This window comes from Eschrichtius robustus, chromosome X (genome assembly GCF_028021215.1).
Source record: "Eschrichtius robustus isolate mEscRob2 chromosome X, mEscRob2.pri, whole genome shotgun sequence".
In the NCBI taxonomy this organism is placed as follows: domain Eukaryota; kingdom Metazoa; phylum Chordata; class Mammalia; order Artiodactyla; family Eschrichtiidae; genus Eschrichtius; species Eschrichtius robustus.
Window position 1 is genome coordinate 43,108,503 of NC_090845.1, and position 24,399 is coordinate 43,132,901.

Genomic DNA, 24,399 nt, shown 5'->3' on the forward strand with positions numbered 1-24,399 from the left:
GATCCTCCCGGACCAGGGCTCAAACCCACGTCCCCTGCATTGCAGGCAGATTCCTAGGCACTGCACCACCAGGGAAGCCCTCTCCCTTGGTTTCTGAGACACCACTCTGACTTCTTCCTCACAGCCTTCTTTTCCATGGCCAGTCACTTGAGTGTTGGTGGTGTCTAAGCTTTGTCTCTGGTCCTCTTCTCCGATCATCCTACACTAACCCTGAGTGAACTCACTTACGCCCATGATTTCAAAGACTTTTCACGTTCTGTTGACTCCTGGTTATATATCTCTATCACAGACTTCTCTCCTGAACTTCAGATTGCATCCTTGGCAGCTTTACAATGATTTCCCTTAGGCACCTTAAACACAACACAATCCCAAACTCCTGTATCCTCAGCCCAGTGAATTACTGTCTGCCCAGTCACCTACAGTAGAAAACTGGGAAACCACATTCTCTCTTCAGTAAGCCAGGCCTATTTTCCTTCAGAATCGCTCCCTGTCATTCCCCTGCTCTACTCAGGAGGATTGATGCCCTGCAGGTTGCATCTGTCAGGCTTTTATATCAACCAGCTTCTGAGTGAGTTTTTATTTGATGAGGGGCCCTGGTGTTAGAGATTAGCAAGACTCAGTAATGGGGACTTTTTTTTGCCAAAGCTGATCTGCCACTGCTACTGCTGAGTCCTGGCCCACCAAATCAAGGACTAATTTGGCACCACTGAGCTCCCAATTTAGCATCATTCTCTGTGGAGGACCAGCCAGCTACCTGATGGCAAGTTGATTACATCTGACCCTTTCTTATCATAGAGGGGCCACAGTTTGTTCTTACTATTATGAGTATAGATTTGCCTTCTCAACATTACCATCTATGGGCTTATGGAATGCCTAATTCACCATCATGTTATCACATGCAACAGTGCTTCTGTCTAAGGGATATATTTCACTGCAGGGAAAGTACAGTAATAAATCATGCCACTACAATTTCCTGATCTTGGCTTGTACCCCATCACTCAGGAGCTGCCAGACTGATAAAATAGTAGAATGTCTTAATTAAGATGCAGTTATGGTAACAACTGGGAGGTCACATTCTGTGGTGTTGGGATGTTCTCCCTCAGGATGTGGCATATTCTTTGAACCAGTGACCAACATATATGGTATGTTTTTCCCTTACATAGAATACATGGGTCCAGGAATTAAGAGGAAGAAGTGGTAATGACCTTTTCCACTATTATATCTAATAATCACCTCACAGAACTTTTGCTTCCTGTCCATAGCATTTAGCTCTATGGGTATAGAAGTCTTGGTTCCAAAGGAAAAAATGCTTCCAGTCAGTGTCAATATAAACTAGAAGTTAAGACTGTCACCTGGCATTTGGAGCTCCTCATACCACTGAACCAACAATCAGAGAAAGGGTAATTATATTGGCTGATGTGATTGATCATGATTAACGATGGGCAATTGGCTTGCTGCTATACAATGGGGGTTGGGAGGACTATGTCTGAAACCCAGAAGATTCACGGGAACATCTTTTAGTACTTCTGTGTCTGATAGTAAAAGCCAATCAAAGTCTCCAGCAACCTAATTTAAGTATAGGAGCACCAAGGATTCAGAAAGAAAGATCCTGAAAAGGAATGAAGGATTGGCTTGCCCAACTGAGAAAACTACTCCAACCAGTCAATGTGCTGGCTGAGAGGGCAAGAATAACAAAACATGAGGTAGAAGAATAAAGTGATAAATATCAACTATGGCCACATGCCCAGTTACAGGAACAAGAATTGCAGCAGCGAGGTGTACTTCATTATGTCTGTATTAAACAACAATGTCCCTTTTCATTTCATTTCTCTCTCCCTACTATTTTGTATGAGGAATGTTGGTAATAAGCACTTGGCTTTTAAACTTACAGGTCAACAGACTCCAAGGAACTACATCTAGTATTTACAAGAGTGATTCCATAATTCCAAGAAGTCTTGGACTTAAGATAGAAAAATGACTAATGAAACTTTCTTCCTCCCCTTGTTGGAGAGAGCTGTGACTTGTATCATGGGTAGTTGTCTCATGTCTGGCAGAAGCATGAATTTGTTAAATGTGGCTATGAGGTGAGAATGGATGCTGAGTAGCTAAGAAGGCTGACTATGTTAGTCCTTTGTCTGTTTGCCCCCACATCTGTTTCTTGCCTTTCCCCAGCTCTGCTCTGTATCCTAGGGAGTTGACTTCTATGGGTTACATTATCCAGACTCTCAAGTCATCTGGCTCGCAACTGGACTTGACATTGGTAGGAGATTGGAGGGTGGGAATGAGAAAGAATCTAGGGTGTTTATACCCTTTCTCTCTGATGTAGGCAGATTTTCCAGCTGTGGCTACATCTGTGGCTTCAGTTCTTGCCAGACAAGCTACTGTATTTCCAACTTCCTCTGTGTAATCCTGGCCCCTGAGCTTCAGTAACGTGGCTTCATCTATTGCCCTCTGGTTGAGGAGTGGTGGGAGCTTCTTACTGTTGACAATCTCTGTAGTTCCTCACTGTGCTCTGTTTGGCTCCCAGCTCCTCTCTCATCTGTGTAATCAACTCTCTGCATTAAAGTCCCCAACTGATACAGTCAAATTCCTATTCCTTAATATGTCCTGTGACTGTTCATTCCTGTCCATTTCTTACAACCACTATCTTACACATATCAGTTTCTCACTACCTTTCACCTGGGTTGTTGGTCTTACTTTTCAAACTCCACTCCACCACTCCCCCTCTCTCTTAATTAACACACGTAGGCTCTATGTCTTTAGTTTCTTCTCCTCTGCTTCAAACAAGAATAACTTTCAGACGTGTAGGTCCATCAGTCATGTTGTTTTATAACTAGACCTTTTAACTTTATGACCTAGTGAACTGTGCCTTCTACTCAGTATAGAAGGTGTCTTTAGAAACTGAGAAACCAAGAAAGGTTGGCAGAAATGATATTGGAAGTCCAAAATTTTCTCCTTTCCATCTTTGCTGAAATGTTAATATTACTAAAATTTATTTGTCTCCCTAGCTTCAATCTTTCTCTTTGTATATTTCTAAAGAACATTGTTACATTGATGCTCAGATGAAATAGTTCATTTTTCTGACAGTATCATCTTTAGATGTTCATCATGAATATTTTGAAAGTTCAGAATAGTATAAAGAAGAAATAATCATCCATAATTCCACAACCCCAAAACAATCATTGTTAGCAGATCATTGAATAATCCTCTTCTTTTTTCTATATATTTAAAAAACAAAGTTGTTATATATAAAATAGATAATCAACAAGGATCTACTGTATAGCACAGGGAACTCTACTCAATATTCTGTAATAACCTATATGGGAAAAGAATCTGAAAAAGAATGGATATATGTATATGTATAGCCAAATCACTTTGCTGTACACCTAAAACTAACACATTGTAAATCAACTATACCCCAATATAAAATAAAAATTAAACTAAAAAATAATGAAAAAATTTTGTTATAAAACATATTCAATTCACATTTACTTTGTATCCTAATTGGTAGTCTAGGTCCACATCAAGTTCAAGAGAAAAAAAACAATAAAATGTATCCAAAAATAAAGTTGAGATCCATATTACTTTTATTTAAAATTTTTATTGAAATATTTGTAGATTCGCATACAGTTGTGAAAAAAAAATAGAATTCCCTTGCGCACCTGACCCAGTTTCATCCAATGGTGATACTTTGCAAAACTATAATAGAATATCACAACCAGGATATTGACATTGGTACAATGCAATCATCTTATTCATATTTCTCCAGTTTCACTTGTATTCATTTGTGTTTGTATGTATGTGTGTGCATGTTTGTGTCTATGCATTACTTCTTAAACAATTGTATCAGCCATGTGGTTTCGTATATCCACCACCACAGTCAAGATATTTAACATTTCCAACACTCAAAGATCTCTCAAGTTGCACTTTTATAACTACACCCACTCTTGCCCCTCCCTCCTTTTCTCTAACTTCTGGCAATTGCTAATCTCTCCTTAATTTCTAAAATGTTGTCATTTCAAAAAGTTATATAATTGGAATCATATAGTATGTAACCTATGTAGCATAGTTTCCTGGAGATTCCTCAAAGTAGTTGTGTGTATCAATAGTTCTTTCCTTTTTCTTGCTAAGTAGCATTCCATGGTATGGATCTACCACAGTTTCTTTAACTATTCACCTGTTGAAGAACATATGGGCAGATAAATAAAGCTACTATGAACGTTTGTGTACAGGTTTTTGTGTGAATATAAGTTGTTATTTCTCTGGGATAAATGCCCAAGACTGCAATTTCCAGGAAGTATTGTAATTACATGTTTAGTTAAAAAAAGAAAACTGCCAAAGTATTTTCAGCAGGACTGTACAATTTTACATTTCCATTCGCAATGTTTGAATGATCCAGTTTCTCCACATCATCATCAGTATTTGATGTTGTCACTATTGTTTATTTTAGCCATTTTGATGGGTGTAGGGTTATCTCACTGTGGTTTTAATTTTCATTTCTTTGATGGCCAATGGTATTGAACGTCTTTTCATGTGCTTATTAAATGGCTACCTATATATCCTCTTTGGTGAAATGTCTGGTCATGTCTTTTGCCCATTTTTTAATTGAATTTTTTTTTTCTGTTGAGTTTTGAGAGTTCATTATATATTTATGATACAGGTCCTCTACTGGATATGTAGTTTGCACATATTTTCTTCTAGTTGTCTGTCGTCCTTTTAACAGGGTCTTTTGCAAGGGAAACTTTTTAATTTTGTTGAAGTCCAGTTTATCAATTTTTCCTTTTGTGGATCATTCTTTTGGTAACAAGTCTAAAAACTCTTTGCCTAGCCCCAGATTCTGAAGATTGGCTCCTATGTTTTGTTCTAAAACTCTTGCAGTTTTACATTTTACATTTAAATCTGTGATCAATTTTGAGTTAATTTTTGTATATGGTGTAAGACTTAGGTCAAGGTTTATTTTTTTGCCTATGGGTGTCCAATTGCTTCAGCACAATTTATTGAAAAGGCTATCATTTCTCCACTGAATTACTTTTGCACCTTTGTCAAAAGTCAGTTGGACATATTTGTGTGGGTTGATTTCAAGAGTCTGTATTCTATTCTGTTTTTCTGTGTGTTCATCCCTCTGCCAATGATAGCACTCAGTCTTGATTACTGTAGCTATATAGTAAGTCTTGAAATTAGGTAGACTGTTTCTTCCCATTTTATTCTTCTTTTTCAAAATTGTTTTAGCCATTCTGGTTTCTTTGCACTTCCACATAGAAAAATCTTGTCTGTATCTAGAAAAAGAATCTGGCTAGGATTTGATAGAAATTGTACTGAACCTGTATATCAGTTTGGGGAGAATTGACATCTTTACTATGTTAAATCTTCAAATTCATGAACAAGACATGACTCTCCATTTATTTAGGTCTTCTTTGACTTCTTTCATCAGCATTTTGTATTTTTCAGCATATAAATGCTGTGCATCTTTTTGGTTAGAGTCACACCTAAGTATTTAATTTTTTTGAGCAATGGTAAATGATATAATTTTTTTCTTTTTTATCTGGTTTTGTAAATGATATTATATTTTTTAAATTTCAGTGGTCACGTATTCATCGGTAGTATATAGAGGGAAAATTGATTTTTATATATTTACCCTGTGTCCTGAAATCTTGCTGAACTCACTTATTAGTTCTAGGAGTTTTGCTTTTTTGTAGATTCCTTGAGAATTTCTACATAGATAATCATGCAATCTGCAAATAGAAACCATTTTCTTTCTTCCTTTATGATTCATATGACTTTTATTTCCTTTTCTTGCCTTACTGAACTAGCTAGAACCTCCAGCACTACGTTAAATAACAGTGGTGTTAGCTGATATCCTCACCTTATTCCTGATCTTAGGAGGAATGTATTCAATCTTTCACCATTAGGTATAATGATAACTGTAGGTTATTTTGCAGATGCTTTTTACCAAGTTCCCTCTATTCTTATTTTTCTGAGAATTTTTATCATGAATGTGTGGTGAATTTTTTCAAATGCTTTTTCTATATCAATTGATATAAACATATGATTTTTCTTCTATATCCTGTTGATTAATCACCTTGTTATTTGAATATTGAACTAGCTTTGCATACCTGAGATAAACTCAACTTGATCACACTATAATTCTTTTTATATATTGCTGAATCTGTTTGCTAATATTGTGTTGAGAATCTTTGTATCTATATTCATGAGAGATATTGGTCTGTAGTTTTCTTATTTTTAGTCATTTTCTAATTTTGATATCATGGTAATACTAGCTTCATAAAATGAATTGGAAGTATTCTCTCTCTTTTATTTTCTAGAAGAGGCTGTGTAGAATTTATGTTAATTCTCCTTTAAATATTTGGTAGAATTCTCCAGTGAAAGCATCTGGGCTTGGACATTTATTTTATGGAAATTTAAAAATTACAGATCCAATTTCCTAAGTAGTTATAGGTTATTCAAATTTTATTTAGTTATTTTATATTTAGTTATTCAAATTTTCTATTTCATATGGGTTGGTTGTGATGGTTTGTGTTTTTCAAGGAATTGGTCCGTTTCATATAAGTTGTCAAACTTGTGCCTGCAAAATTGTTTGTAATATTCCCATAGTATCCTTTTGATGTCTACAGCATCTACAGGTATATCCCTTATTTCATTCCTGATACTGGTAATTAGTGTCTTCTCTCTTTTTTCTTTGTAAGTCTTGTTAGATATTTGTCCATTTTAGTGACTGTTTTGAAGAATCAGCTCTTTGTGTTGTTAATTTTCTCTATTCTTCTGTTCTCAATTTTGTTGATTTCTGCTCTTATCTTTAATATTTCCTTTCCTCTGCTTGCTTTGGGATTATGTTCCTGTTCTTTTTTAGGTTCTTGAGATGGGAGCTTAGACTATTGATTTAAGACTTTTCTTGTTTTCTAATGTAAGCATTTAGTGCTCTAAATTTCCCTCTCCACTGCTTTAGCTGTGCCTCACAAATTTTGACATGCAGTATTTTAATTTTCATTCAGTTCAATATATTTTCCCATTTTCCCTTTGGCCCATGGATTATTCAGAAGTGTGTTATTTAATTTCTAAGTCTTTGGAGATATTTCCTTTATCTTTCTGATAATTCTAGTTTAATTCCACCATGGTCAGAGAAAATACTCTGCTATGATTTCAATTCTTTTAAATTTGTTGATGTTTGTTTTATGACCCAGGATGTTGTCTATCTTGGTATATATTCCATGGGCACTTTAAAAGAATGTTTTTTCTGCTGTTGTTGGGTGTAGTGTTCAATAAATGTCCACTAGATTCTGTTGGTTGATAGAGTTGTTAAGTTCTTCTATATCCTTGATGATTTTCTGTTTAATTGTTCTATTAGTTATTGAGATAGAGGTGATGAAGTCTCCAACTATAATTGTGGATTTATCTATTTCTCTTTTCAGCTTTATCACTTTTTACTTTATGTATTTTAAAACTCTCTTGTTGGGTGCATACACATTTAGATTTGTTATATCTTCCTGGTGGATTGATCCTTTTATCATCATGTAATGTCACTCTTTTTCTCTAGAATTTTTATTGGAAGTCATTTTATCAGGTATTAATATAGCCACTTCTGCTTTTTCACATTAATGTTTGCATGGTTTATCTTTTTGTATTCTTTTACTTCCGACCTACCTGTGTCACTGAATTTGAAGTAAGCTTCTTGAAAATAGCATACAATTGGGTTGTGTTTTTTAAATGCCCTCTGCCCATCTCTGTTCTTTGATAGGTATATTTATATGATTTATATGTAAAGTAATTATAGATATGTTAGTGCTTATTTAAGTTTGCCATTTTGTTACCTGTTTTTAATTTATTTCCACAGGGTCTTTTTCCTCTGTTTGTTTTGTTTTTTTATGGGTTACTTGAGTAGTTTTTAGGATTCAATCTTGATTTATTTATAGTAGCTTTGGATGTATCTTTCTTTGAAGTTTTTGTAGTGATTACTCTGAGCGTTACAATACATATGTGACTTATAACAGTCTACTTGTATCAACATTTCACCACTTTGAGTGAAGTGTGGAAACCTCACTTCAATTTAGGTAAATTTACCTTCACTACTTTAAAATATTGTTGTCTTGAGTATCATATGGTGCTATAATTTTTGTTTTAATCATCAAACATGAGTTATAAAACTCATGAGGGAAAGCATATTCTATTATATTACCCATAGTCTTGCTCTTCTGTTCCTGATGCTCCAAGCGTCTTTTTTTTTTTTTTAATCATTTCTGTTTGAAGAATTTCCTTTAGTCAACTTTTTAAAATGGCCTTCTAGCAACAAAGTCTTTTAATTCCCTTTTATCTGAGATGTTTTTAATTTTTCCTTCATTCTTAAGGATCATTTTGCCAGATACAGAATTCATGGTTGATAGTTCCTTTCTTTCAACAGTTCTTTCTGGCCTCCATGGTTTCAGATGAGAAATCTCCTGTCATTTGAATTGGTGTTTCTGTACAGGTAATGCATCATTTTCTCTGGCTGCTTTCAAGTCTCTTTGGGCTTTGCTCAACTTCTTTGTGTCTTTTGCTAAGCTTGGGAAGTTTTCAGCCATTATTTCATATTATATCATATCTAAGAAGGCTTTACCTACTGGTTTATCTTTGAATCTAAGAATATAGTGCTATGGCTGGCACATTGTTGATGCTCTCTTTATATTTATCAAATGAATGAATGAATAAATCTAAGAATAACTAAGTGAATAAATGAATTTTTGAGTAGGTACAATGAATGGTTAACTGTAATTTGGAATTTCAGGTCTCTTGATCAAAATTTTTCTTTCCCATAAGGAGCTGAACCAGTTTTGTCTATTTATAGGCTGTAATCATAGGTGGAATGCAGTTCCCTAGGGAGCTAACAATGTCTTTTGTCCTTGGTTATTTGCATCTTCACATTCCTGAAGCATCTAATCTCATGTATTGATTGAGGAAAAGAATGAAAGTAATGGGGGAATCTCATGAGAACTCTTGAAACTCCCAAGGGGGATAGGGAGCTGTCCAGGAGACTGAAATTACCAGGGCCTTACTTTGCCACCTACCCTGTTTTGTCCCCATCTTTTGTATCTCTCAAAATACACACATTAAAAATCACCATTAGGGTAAATAAACATGGATGAATTCTTAGATATGTCTTTGGATAGAAAATTAAATGTTCCCAGATGCCCAGAAGGACAGCGCTCTTGACACTGTGTCCCAGCGGTTACTCCTATCTATAGCTTACAGGACTGAGCAGTAGTGCTTTGAATATCCCTTTCAGCCTAGGCTGGAAGCAGTAACACACTTGCACTTGATTTCCAAACCAACAGTGACAAACCAAAGATTTGATCAATAGATTTTGCTAGAGGCAGAAGCAAGTTTACTGTGGTAGTTTATTGGAAAATCCTCTTGTTTGTGCTAAATGCATCATTGGTTATATGTGTTTTCTCATGTTTTCAGTTTTTTCCTTCCTTCCCTCCCTCCCTTCCTGATTCTTTCTTTCTTGTCAATTAAGGGCTACTTTCATACACAGAATACATCCAAAAACTAAAACCTTTAATGCTTGTTGAATTAGTGTCAATTTAACTATAAATTTAACCAAAATATATTTAGACAAGAGCTGTACATTCTTTGGCAAATGATTTTAAGTGTACTGAAAAGCAAAGCAAATGATAATAAGTCAAATAATATGTATATATTCTGGTGAACACAATTTAATGGAATTTTCTTCAATTGGCAGCTGAAATGACTTATAATCCTAGCTGTGGTAAGGTTTTTCAGAGCATAGCCTGAAACCAGTGGTCCTTTATCACTTGGGACCACTTAAGCATTCCTGCTCCATGACCATTTTTGAAATGACTTGGGGAAACTTAACCAGACTGCGGCAGTGTGAAGGCCAGGGGTCCCCTGGGGAGGCTGTGGCTGTTACTGCCCATAGACCAGCTTAAACCTAGCTCCAGGTTCACACAGGTCACTTCCAAACTTCCAAGACTACTTGAGGTACAAAAAAGGGGTCTTAAAGCAGTGGAGTGGTGATGTATGGTCAGTTTCAGGCTCTGTCCACAAGAATAAATTGCAGCCTAGAATTTTAGCCAACTCTGAGCATGTCCAAAGGGCTTTCATGTTTACCATAATTCTAGGTGAGAGAGCCAGGATAAAGGAAAGCCAGAACCACAGTGGGAACAGGGTTATTTAGAACTGAAATATTTAAATGTTCATAGAAAGAGTGAGGCTATTTTGTGTCCCTGTTAAGTGCTCTTCAAAGTTGTTTGTTTGGTTAATATGCTTTCTTTATTTGGATGAAATACTGGGTTTGTCTGCCAAAAGATTGTCTAATTCTATGTTACTTTGCTTTCCTAAATGGCCCCCAATTTTTCTTTGGTGCTTCTATATTTGCTTTATATACCTGATCTTCAGTGGAGTAGGGGCTGTTTCAGGAATTAACATGAATAATTAAAATGAATTAATCCTTTGTTTGTGGCATAAATTGCACTTTTTAATTGAAGTATAGTTGATTTACAATGTGTAACAGCAAAGTCAGGTGTACAGCAAAGTCATTCAGTTATTTATATATATATATATACATATATATGTGTATATATATTCTTTTTCAGATTCTTTTCCATTATAGGTTATTACAAGATATTGAATATAGTTCCCTGTACTGTACAGTAAGTCCTTGTTTATCTATTTTATATATAGTAGTGTGTATCTGTTAATCCCAACTCCTAATTTATTCTACCCTCCCTTTGGTAACCATAAGTTTGTTTTCTATTCCTGTGAGTCTATTTCTGTTTTGTAAATAAGTTCATTTGAATCATTTTTTTTAGATTCTACATACAAGTGATATTATATGCTATTTGTCTTTCTCTGTCTGACTTACTCCACTTAGTATGATAACCTCTAGGTCCATCCATGTTGTTGCAAGTAGCATTATTTCTTTCTTTTTTATGGCCAAGTAATATTCCATTGTGTATATATACATATATATATATATATGTATATATATATATATATATATATACTACCTCTTCTTTATCCATTCATCGGTTGATGGACATTTAGGTTGCTTCCATGTCTTGGCTATTGTAAATAGCGCTGCTATGGACATTGGGATGGATGTATCTTTTTGAATTAAAGTTTTTGTCTTTTTCTGGATATATGCCCAGGAGTAGGATTGCTGGATCATATGGTAGTTCTATTTTTAGTTTTTTAAGGAACCTCCATACTGTTCTCCATAGTGGCTGCACCAATTTGCATTCCCACCAATGGTGGAGGAGCGTTCCCTTTTCTCCACACGCTCTCCAGCATTTGTTATTTGTGGACTTTTTGATGATATCCATTCTGACTGGTGTGAGATGGTAACTCATTGTAGTTTCGATTTGCATTTCTCTAATAATTAGCGATGCTGAGCAGCTTTTCATGTGCCTGTTGGCCATCTGTATGTCTTCTTTGGAGAAATGTCTATTTAGGTCTTCTGCTCATTTTTTGATTGGGTTGTTTGTTTTTTTGATATTGAGCTGTATGAGCTGTTTGTATTATAAATTGCACTTTTTTTTTTAGTTTTTCCATGTCTTTTGACTTGATGATTTTTTAAGCAGAAACTTATTTTTTAGGTAGTCAAATTTATCCATTTTTAATGTTATAGTTTCCGAATTTTGAAATTTAAAAGAACCTCCCTACTCTGAGGTAATCAAGTAATTTCTCCATGTTTGTTCTAGCACTTATAGGGTTTGATTTACATTTTTGATCTACTTGGAATTTATCCTGGCAGATGCTGTGAGGTATAGATCCAAAGTTATTATTTTCCAGATAGTTACCTAGTTTTTCCAAAACAATATATCGAATGTTTGTCTTTTCAGCACTGATCTGAGAGGCCACCTATATCATAAATTAAATTATTGTATGTATTTCAGTCTACTTCTGTATTTTCTCTTCTGTTTCAATTGTTTGCCTTAATATTTATGCACTAATATCACATTGTTGAGGGCTCATAAAATGTTTTTCTGATTGGTAGAGATGGTCTTCCCTACTTTACCCCATTTCTAAATTTTCCCCATTATTCTTATTTACTTTTCTGTATGAGTTTTAGAGTGATTTTGTCTTATTCCTACCCACATCATCAAAATTAAACAAGTAAATAATATCTACTGCAATTCATATTGCTATCACATTGAATTTATGAATAAACAGAATTTACAGCTTTTGCAAATTGAGTCTTCCCATGCAAGAACATGGGTTGCTTTTCCATTCATTTCTTGGGTGTACTTCAAAAGTGATTTAAATTATTCTTCACATGTTTTTGATATTTCTTGGTAAATATACTCCTATGCTTTTTCAATGTCATTGACACTACTGTAAAAGTGGTGCTTTCCTTCATTATAAATTCTAACTATTTGTTATTTAAGCAAAAAAAAAAATTTATATGATAAAATCTTAGAGCTTTCTCTAGAAGGAAATTTCAGAGATGTCACAGAAGCTTGACCATGATTCCATGATACTTCAATTAGCAAATTCCCAATAATGAAGTTTCATTTTAATATTGTATACTATGCTAAAAAAGTGTTTCTGGCAATATGGCAGTGCTTAAATAAAGCCTTACAAATGCCTGTGCCTTTTGATTTATATATGCTTACAGGCTATAAGAATAGATAGGATGATGCCAAGATTGGCTGGCTCTATGTTAGAAGGGTTTGTGGAAGAGTTTACATTTCCTTGTTTTCTGTTTGTTTGCATGTTTCTGATTTTTAAATCTCAAACATGCATTACTTTTATGAAATAAATGCTTTTTTCAATAAAAAAATCCATCTTCATAAATCATAGAAATTACACACGCATACACAGCCACATGTCAACAGCATCCCCTCCTCTGCAGCGTGGGTGTGCTGATGAATAGTGCACACAAGCAGCTCTGCTGAACAGGAAAGAGAAGAGGGTGTGGGAGTGAGCTGGGCCTGAGATCTAACCCCAGCTCTGCCATGCGCTAGCTTTGTGTCCCTGGACAGGTTACTTAACTTTGGACATTGTCTCACCTACAATATAGGCTTGCTGTTAGGTTAGAGAAAATATAAGTAACAACAACATTTAGCACACAGCAAGAATTTCAGGAAGGGTAGTTGCTTCAGTGATTCAGCAGAATCAGGACAACCATAGGTAACATTGAAAAGTCTGAGCGAGTTTTCTTCTCCCTTTCTTCCCTCTCGGTGACTCCCTTACCTCCTTCTCAGTAACTCTGAATATTCAGTATATACATTTTTGTTCTTCATGTCTTCTCCTTGTTAAAAACCCCTTCCTGCTATCAAAACAGGAAATTATTTACAACCCTTAATTAGTTAGCTGATTGCAAACAGCATTCTCAGGTAAATATTTTATCCTTCATGTACAATAGAATGAAAAATAACTGTTCTCAGTTAAAGGAATTTCATGCCAGGGTGATTTTGTGCCTCTCACCACTCAGGACCAATCCAATATTTTATATTTTCCACAACACTTTACACAGTATTAATTGGTATTGAGTTATCTATGCATCATTTATGATTTATTTTAGTTCACTATGAATATAGTCCTTACTGATATTGTTAAATACATCTTCGTGTCTCCCGTATTACTTCTTCCAAGAGCAGTTAAGTTTCTGAACACAGTGTGTGCTGTCAGAACATATTTTTTTGTTAATATATACTAGGTTAGAATATGCTTATGTTTAAGATTTATAATGCAACAAAAGGAGCACTTTAGTAGCACATTCTTATTATTTTTATTGAATAAATTTGATGTGTTAACGTGTAAGTTTAAGGTGTACAGCTGTTATTTTGTTACATTTATATATTGTAATATGATTGCCAATGTAGCCATATTTATCACATTACATAATGTCCGTAATTTGGGCTCCTTTGGTTCTGTGTTACCCAAATGTGTTAGTGAGCCTAAACAGAAATACAGTGCAGAATCCCTAAATAGGAAGAAAAGTAATCAACAGATAGAGACAATTTAAGTGATGTTTCAGCACAGTTAGGAACTGGCTGCAGAGGCTGAATGTCAAGGTCTTATAGGCCAGAAAGAAATAAGATTAAAGACATAAAAAAGACTTCCCCGTTATAAGTGGGAAGACCAGAAAGGGAAAAGGGAACCTACTGTGCTAAATGAAGTCAGTTCCAAAGATTTGCAGTTCTGTGGTGATGCGGGTCACCCGGAAACAGATGGAGAGAGGGTGAAGGCAAAGCAGGTCTGTCAGGAGAGCTAAGGCAAGAGGTGCTGAGGGCAAAGATTGAGGTGCAGGCAGCTTTGAGCGCAAGAAGTATGTAGGTATGCGCAGGTGGGAGGAAATGCCAGAGCGGCTGATACCAAAAAGGACCCCATCCATCTTTACATGGAAAGGGAAAGGATTTCGGGAGACAGGCATACCAAGGTTTCTCAGGTCAGAAATGCCAGCTTTAGGAAAAGAAGCAGTGGAGAGTGAGGCAAACACCGTAAACAAACGAAATTACCTTCCTTAAGGACAAATCCAAGGCTTATGGGGGCTTGTGCAGCACAGGTGAGGCATCAACCAGTAAAAATCTCAAAAACAGCCTTTGTGCTTCAGTTTCCTCATCTAAACAACGGGGGAAATAAAACTACATGTACCTTATCGAGTAATGGACTCGATTACAATGAGGTAATCTATGAAAAACGCTCAGAAGAGAGCCTGGCACATAGTAAATGCTATGCGTGTTTGTTATTATTATTCTGACACTAACCCTGACTTAATGTGCACCTTCTAAGAGCAGCCCCAGTGGCCTTTGTAGAGGAGAAGAGCATCATCCAGCAGTAGGGCAGTAAAAGAGCACTCTCCCAGGACCACGTAATACACAGTTACTTCATTATTTTGTGCCACATTAAGGAAGCTTCCAACTTCCCGGTAAGTTTAGAACATTTGTGATGCTGATGGTAGATGTTAGGAAGGGAAAAGGTAGAGAAGTGGTCAAACTCACACATTGTTTTCTAAAAGTTGTGTACAATGGGTAAAATAAAGTTTTCACAATTTTCTTCTTTTACTCAGATTTCCCTTTCATTTCATTTACCCATTGCACGTAACTTTTAGAAAACAATGTGTGAGTTTGACCGCTTTCATGTTCTATTTAACATAGCTCACCCAAGATATTGCCATGCAGGTGCCAGGCTGGATTCATGGGGCACTTACTGGCTCCTCCAAAACAATTGAAGAAGCAGGCAAGTGGCCTCTATAGACCACCGAGTCAATACTCCTTTTCTTTTTGGGGTTGCTGAACTCCCAGCAGAAGCTATTAACAATGAATATTTTTGCATCTCATTGAGCTGTAAATTGTAAACGCCTCCCCCAATCCCTACTGCTCTCTCACATTTCCTTCCTCTGAGCACTATTGTCTAAAAGATCTAACTAGTTAATGAGCTCCGTGTTCCTTTTACTTCCTAAGAAAAAAACGCAAACTTTGTGAACCTTATTAGTAACACTGTGCTTGCTAGAAAAATAAAGCAGGGTAATATTAATCCATAGTCCACAGTTAAGTATGTCTAAGATGCTTAGCATTATAACAATTAGTACTTACTCAAGATAATGAAATCTTTCTCTAGCTCATCCATCCTTCTTTCCGAGAAATGGCTCTGAGGAATGGCCAGGAGCCCTCAGCTCTGGGGATTTATGAGTAATAAGATATGTAAGAATTTCAGCCTCCTGCTATCAAAGAAAGAGGTCTTGGAAGACTAAGATACATCATGCACAAAGTCAAACATTTATGACTCAAATGCCGTTGCCAGCACCATCCTAACAATTGTCTTGATTCAGAGAAAATGACATTCCCCAATGGGATTCCTGCTTCTCTTTGCCTACCAATGGCAGGCAACAGGAGAAGAGTTGTAGAAGCTTTGGATTGTTTTGATAATTCTCAAGGATAGTAAAAAATGAAAAAAAAAACTGCTAGGGGAATAGATAGGATCAATATACTTTTTTAAAATAAACTTTTTATTTTTTAATAGTTTTAGATTTACAGAATTATCGTAAAAATAGTACAGAGAGTTCCCATACCCCTCAAATCCAGTTTCCCCTATGATTAGTATCTTACATTAGAATAGTGCATTTGTCACAATTAATGAATCAATATATTATATATTATTTTAACTAAAGTTCATACTTTATTCAGATTATCTTAGCTTTCCACTAGTGTCCTTTTCTTGTTCTAGGATCTATCCAGGACACAATATTACATTTAATTATTGGGTCTCCTTACACCCCTCTTGGCTGTGACAATTTCTTAGACTTTCCTTGTTTTTGATGCTCTTTGACAGTTTTGAGGAGTACTGGTCAAATATTTTGTAGAATGTCCATCGATTGGGGTTTGTCTGATGTTTTTCTCATGATTAGACTGGGGTTATGGGATTTGGGCAGGAAGATCACAGAGGTGAAGTGCCATTCTCATCACGTCATATCAAGGGTCCATACCATCAACGTGACCTATCACTGTTGATGTTAACCTTGATCATCTGGCTGAGGTAATGTTTGTCAGGTTTCTCCACTGTACAGCTACTCCCTCTATACTATACTCTTTGGAAGCAAGTCACTAGGTACAGACCATACTCAAGGGTTGAAGAGTTAAGCTCCACCTCCTTGAAAGGCAGTGTCTATATAAACTATTTGGAATTCTGTACAGGAAGTTTGTCTATTTTCCCCCATTTATTTATTCATTTATTTCTATCAGTGTGGACTTAGGAATATTTATTTTATTCTTTGGGTTATAATCCAATACTACTTTATTTTGTTTCTCAAATTGCCCCAGCTTTGGTTATCAATAATTCCTTCAGTCAGCTGGTTCCTGTATCCCTTTGACATATGCCAATCATAATTTATTTGTTTGTATTTCCTTACTTTCTGGCACTACGAGATGCTCCAGACTCATCTTGTATATTTCTTGTCTCCCTCCTAAAATCTGCCATTTCTCCAAGGGGCCTTGGTTCCTTTTATTGGAGAACAATATTAGAAACCAAGATCTGGGTACTAGATATTGGGGTTTCATTGCTTGTAGGCCCTCTCAGTTGATGGAGCAAAAAGACATATGTGTGTATACAAACCCATGTATATACATATACCTACAAACGTTCCTATATGTAGTTATGTATATCTCTATTAAGCTAATCATGAGTTCATATGGATATCAACAACTCATTCTAGCCTCTTCCTCTTGCCTATCTGTAATCTCCTGCTCCAACAGTGAGAAACCTGGCACCCACTATCCGTTATCCATTTACTTAGTTGTTTATTACAGTATACATGTGTACATGTATGTATAGCTGTTTATTACCCCATATGCCCATGGGGAAAAACTTTATCAGCTAGAGCAGTACTTATGTATAGTTCCTTTTGCCTTTATTCTTACAACTCCACTCATTTCCAAAATTACTTAGGTTAGCACCTTATTCCCCCATCGCCTTCAGTGAGGCTGTTTTATACATTTGTAATACAGTTAGACTATTTTGTCACATTCTGCATTCCACTCTGGAATCCTCCAACTTGCTAAATGATTTTTTAAAATTTACATACATTAAGGTTCACTCTTTGTATTTTAAGTTCTATGGGATTTGACAAATACTTAAATGTCTTATATTCACCATTACAATATTACACAAAATAGATTTACTGAATTAAACAATCTCCTGTGTTTCACCTATACAACCCTCCCCTCACACCCCAAACTTCTAGCAACCACTGATCTGTTTACTGTCTTTATAGCTTTTCCTTTTCCAAAACATCATATAATCAGAATCACACAATGTGTAGCCTTTTCAGACAGGCTTCTTTCACTTAGTAATTTGCACTTAAGATTCACCCATGTCTTTTTGTGGCTTGATAATTTATTTCATTTTATCACTGAATAAAATTTCATAATATAAACGTGCCATCATTTGTTTATTCATTCACCTATTGAAAGACATCTCAGTTGCTTCCAGGATTAGCAATTATGAATAAAGATGCTATAAGCATTTGAATGCAAGTTTTTGCGTAACATGTTTTCAAATTATTTGGGTAAGCACGTAGTTGTTAGATTACTGATCATATGAGAATATTAGATTTAGTTTTGCAAGAAACTGCCAAACTGTCTTCCAAAAAAACTGTATCATTTTGCATTCCCATCAGCAATGAGTGAAAATTTCTGTTGCTTTTGCATCCTGGCCACCAATTGGTATTGTCAGTTTTTTGGATTTCAGCCTTTCTAATAGGTGTGTAGTTGTATCCAATTGTTGTTTTATTTTACAATTCCCTAATGGAAAATGATGTTGGGCATCTTTTCATATGCTTATTTGCCACCTGTATGTCCTCTTTGATGAAGTGTCTGTTTAGGTCTTTTGCCCATTTTAATTGGGTTGTCTCTTTTCTTGTCATTGAGTTTTAAGAGTTCTGTACATTTTGACACTTTATGACATAAATCACAGTAAGATCCTTTTCGACCCACCTGCCAGAGAAATGGAAATAAAAACAAAATAAACAAATGGGACTTAATGAAACTTAAAAGCTTTTGCACAGCAAAGAAAACCATAAACAAGACGAAAAGACAACCCTCAGAATGGGAGAAAATATTTGCAAATGAAGCAACTGACAAAGGATTAATCTCCAAAATATACAAGCACCTCATGCAGCTCAATATCAAAAAAGAAACAACCCAATCCAAAAATCGGCAGAAGACCTAAATAAGACATTTCTCAAAAGAAGATATACAGATTGCCAACAAACACATGAAAGGATGCTCAACATCACTAATCATTAGAGAAATACAAATCAAAACTGCAATGAGGTATCACCTCACACCGGTCAGAATGGCCATCATCAAAAAATCTACAAACAATAAATGCTGGAGAGGGTGTGGAGAAAAGGGAACCCTCTTGCACTGTTGGTGGGAATGTAAATTAATACAGCCACTATGGAGAACAGTATGGAGGTTCCTTAAAAAACTAGAAATAGGGTTTCCCTGGTGGCACAGTGGTTAAGAATCTGCCTGCCAATGCAGGGGACACAGGTTTGAACCCTAGTCCGGGAAGATCCCACATGCCGTGGAGCAATTAGCACATGCGCCACAACTACTGAGCTTGTGCTCTAGAGCCTGTGTGCCACAACTACTGAAGCCCACATGCCTAGAGCCCATGCTCCGCGACAAGAGAAGCCACCGCAATGAGAAGCCTGCACACCGCAATGAAGAGTAACCCCCGCTCACCACAACTAGAGAAAACCTGTGTGCAGCAATGAAGACCCAACGCAGCCAAAGCTAAATAAGTAAAATAAATAAATAAATAAACTAAAAATAGAACTACCATATGACCCAGCAATCCCACTACTGGGCATATACCCTGAGAAAACCTAATTCAAAAAGAGTCATGTACCCCAATGTTCATTGCAGCACTATTTACAATAGCCAGGACATGGAAGCAACCTAAGTGTCCATCGACAGATGAATGGATAAAGAAGATGTGGCACATATATACAATGGAATATTACTCAGCCTTAAAAAGAAATGAAATTGAGTTATTTGTAGTGAGGTGGATGGACCTAGAGACTGTCATACAGAGTGAAGTAAGTCAGAAAGAGAAAAACAAATATCGTATGCTAACACATATATATGGAATCTAAAAAAAAAATTGGTTCTGGAGAACCTAGGGGCAGGACAGGAATAAAGACACGGACATAGAGAATGGACTTGAGGACACAGGGAGGGGGAAGGGTAAGCTGGCACGAAGTGAGAGAGTGTCATGGACATATATACACTACCAAATGTAAAATAGGTAGCTAGTGGGAAGCAGCCGCATAGCACAGGGAGATCATGTCGGTGCTTTGTGACCACCTAGAGGGGTGGGATAGGGAGGATGGCAGGGATATGCAAGAGGGAGGAGATATGGGGATATATGTATACATATAGCTGATTCACTTTGTTATAAAGCAGAAACTAACACACCATTGTAAAGCAATTATACTCCGATAAAGATGTTTAAAAAAAAAAAGGAGTTCTGTATATTTTGGATAATAGTCCTTTATCAGCTATGTGCTTTGAAAATATTTTCCTCAGTCTGTGGCTTGTCTTTTCATTCTTTTAACATTGTCATTTACAGAGCATAAAATTGCTGATTGTCAGTGCTCCCACAGTGGATGTGGCTCTGGTGCCCTCCGGGAGCTCACACTCACCAGCGGTAGGGCTGACCTCCAAGCCAATTGTCAGTGCTCCCACAGTGGGGACAAGTCTGGGGGTGGCACCAGCAGGAGTGGACTGTGGGCGTGCACACCGGGTGGTGGGTGACATCACAGAATCGCATGTCCCCGGCGGATAGCACCTGGGGAGGAATACCCAGTGGCTCCTTTCCCAGGGAGAGTGCTCCAGTCCCACCTACCTCACACTGCAGCTTAGAACCAGATCTGGGGGCTTCTACTCCAACAACTGGGGAGCAGACCCTTCCCCCAACAGGACTGTGACAGCCATAGAGCAAAGAGGAGGCTCCGCCCAACATTTAGTGCAGGCTCTTGTCACCACAACACCAAAAACACCCCCTATCAAGAGGACAACAGCCAGCACATTCTGAGGAAAGACGTGGCAGGCATCCATACCAAGCACAGCCCTCACACCAAAATATTGGACTCTCGCAGTCTACACAAGGATGCTTCCACATATAAACAGCCCTTCAGGACCACAGGTGGTGATAACTGTTTCTCCTAAATTCATAGAGTCAGAGAAATTTAAGTAAAATGAAAAAGCAGAGGAAATACTCCCAATTAAAAGGACAAGGGAAATCTCCTGAAAGAACAGACAATGAAACAGACCTCTCCAGTATATCACACCCCGAGTTCAAAAAGGCGGTAATAAAAATGCTAAAGGAAATAAGAAAGGTTATCGTTAGAAATGTAGACGACTGTAACAAGGAACTAGAAATTATAAAGAGGAACCAATCAAAATTAGACAACTCGATTGCCTAGATAAAAACCCAGCTAAAGGCAATGCATAGCAGACTAAATAATGAAGAAGAATGAATAAGTGATCTGGAAGATAGAATAATGGAAATCACACAATCAGAACAGCAGACAGAAAGACAAATGAAAAAAATGAAAGCAACATATGAGATCTATGGAATAATATAAAACATGCCAACCCATGCATAATAGGGATCCCAGAAGGAGAAGAAAGAAAAGTGGGTCGAGTCTTCCAATCCATGAACATGAGCTATTTTTCCATTTATTTAGATCTTCCTTGATTTTTTAATCAGTTTTGTAGTTATCTACATACAGGTGCTGTATGTATTTTATTATATTTATCCCTAAGTATTTGCTTTTTAAGTGCTATTATAAATGGTATTTTTTTAACATTTCAAATTCCATTTATTCATTGTTGGTATATAGGAAAGCAATTGACATTTGCATATTGCAACCTTGTTCCTTATTAGTCCCAGGAGATTTTTGTTGGTTTTTTTGGGATTTTCTACATAGACAATCATGTCATCTGTAAGTAGAGAGTTTTATTTCTTTCTTTCTAGTCTCTATATCTTTTATTTTCTCTTCTCACCTTACAGCATTAACTAGAACTATATTGAGTAGGAGAGGTGAGAGAGGACACCCTTGCCTTGCTCTTGATCTTAGGGGAAAGTGCTCAGTTTCTCACCATTAACTGTGATGTTATATGTAGGGTTTTGGTAGATTTTTTTTTTAATCTATTTGAGGAAGTTCCCTTCTATTCCTAGCTTGCTGAGAGTTTTTCTTTTTTTTTAAATCATGAATTGGTACTGAATTTTGTCAAATGCTTTTTCTAAAACAATTGATATGTTTATGTGATTTTTTTTCTCTTTAGACTGTTGATGTGGATTACATTGATTGTGTTTTGAATGTTGAGTCAGTCTTGCATACCTGTTATAAATCTCACTTGAGTGTGGTATATAATTCTTTATATGCATTATTGGATTTCATTTGTTAATATTTTGTTGAGGATATTTATTTCTATGTTCATGAGAAATATTGGTGTAATTTTCCTTTCTTGTAATATCTTTATCTGGTTTTGTTATTAGGGTAATAATGGTCTCATAGAATGTGTTAGGAAGTATTTCCTCTTCTATTTTTTAGAAGAGATTATGGAGAACTGGTATCATTTTGTCTTTAACTATTTGGTAGAACTCACTGGTAAAACCATCTGGGCCCAGACATTTCTTTTTTTGAAAGGCTATTAAATCAAAATTTTCTTGTAGTCACATTTTAAAAAGTAAAAAGAAACAAGTGAAGTTAACTTGAATAATAAACTTATTTAACCTAATATATCCCAATTATTGTCATTTCAATGTGTAGTTAATATAAAATATATTAATGAGATATTTTATATTCTTTTCTTGAATGAAGTCTTTGAAATATGGTGTGTATTTTATACTTACTGCACATCTCAATTTGAAGTAGCCACATATCAAGTGCTCACATATCAATAGCCACATGTAGCTAATGGCTACCATATTAGACAGTACACCTAAGGTCCAAATCAAAGCTGTGGTTACTGTTGAGTTTTAATAATATATATTTTATCTTGTCTCTCATTAGTATATTAATGATAGAATACAGATTTATTATTTTTTAAAAGGAAACATTCTGATACTTTCCCTTAAGAGAGAATCATATTGACCACTATCAGAAAATAAGCCTTCCCAATAAAAAGATACTATGTATGATATTATTTCTCATGTAGTAAATGCAAATTAATTTTAGGGAATGTCACAAAATCTTCAAGAGGCAAATAAACCAAGCTGCAATGTGATAATTGGAAACTACCCTTTTCTGTGATAAAGTGCCTCTAACAATTTCAAACTGAGTTACTATACTCAGAGAACTGTAAAGCCAAAGCTATCCACTAGCAAAGTGACTTGACCTTGTTTGCACTAAGCCATTTATTGTTAGCATAAATTTACAGTGTGGACTACTCAACAGATACAGCAGAGCAATTAGTTCTATTGAATATACATCCCTGTGTGATGTTGGCTTAACGAGGCTTTTCTCCTTCATTATATAAGCCACTTTCCCTTTCCAGACCTGTCTCTATTGGTCCTCAGAAAACCCAAACATTATGGGACCAGCAAGTTGACCAGTGCTTTGGATTCGGCCAGAAATACAAAAGATGCAAGCAGGAGTAGTAGGAATCTTATTTCTGGCTCAGAGGTCCAGTGGCTAACAGGTGTCTTAGCCTCCATGAGGTTCCCCAAATCTTGGCAGCATCCAGCCAAAATCAGGAACAGGCTCCTTATCTGTATTGTGCTCACCATTGTACCCCTGAGACCTAGAAGGGGTGAGCACATTATAAGTGGTTAATAAATAACAATTGGATGGATGGATGAGTCAATGAATAAATGCATGCATGAATGAATGAATAAAAATAAACTGCCTTCTCAGGGGTCTGCAGTCCTCCTGCCTGCCGAAGGGTAGGCTCCAGGCCAAATTCTGAAGTCAGAAAGCTTTGTCTTTGATTTCCTCTCATCTCCTTTTCTTGGTGCCCTTATGTTCTCATAAATTCTAGCCTATGTCCTATTCCCACATTATCTCCTAAACCTTTGTGATGGGATTATTTTCCCTATTAGGTACCATTTCCACTAAGATCAGGAACAAGACAAGGTTGCCCACTCTCACCACTATTATTCAACATAGTTTAGGAAGTTTTAGCCACAGCACTCAGAGAAGAAAAAGAAATAAAAGGAATCCAAATCGGAAAAGAAGAAGTAAAGCTGTCACTGTTTGCAGATGACATGATACTATACATAGAGAATCCTAAAGATGCTACCAGAAAACTACTAGAGTTAATCAATGAATTTGGTAAAGTAGCAGGATACAAAATTAATGCACAGAAATCTCTTGCATTCCTATACACTAATGATGAAAAATCTGAAAGGGAAATTAAGAAAACACTCCCATTTACCATTGCAACAAAAAGAATAAAATATCTAGGAATAAACCTACCTAAGGAGACAAAAGACCTGTATGCAGAAAATTATAAGACACTGATGAAAGTAATTAAAGATGATACAAATAGATGGAGAGATATACCATGTTCTTGGATTGGAAGAATCAACATTGTGAAAATGACTCTACTACCCAAAGCAATCTACAGATTCAATGCAATCCCTATCAAACTACCACTGGCATTATTCACAGAACTAGAACAAAAAATTTCACAATTTGTATGGAAACACAAAAGACCCCGAATAGCCAAAGCAATCTTGAGAAAGAAAAACGGAGCTGGAGGAATCAGGCTCCCTGACTTCAGACTATACTACAAAGCTACAATAATCAAGACAGTATGGTACTGGTACAAAAACAGAAATATAGATCAGTGGAACAGGATAGAAAGCCCAGGGATAAACCCACGCACATATGGTCACCTTATCATTGATAAAGTTGGCAAGAAT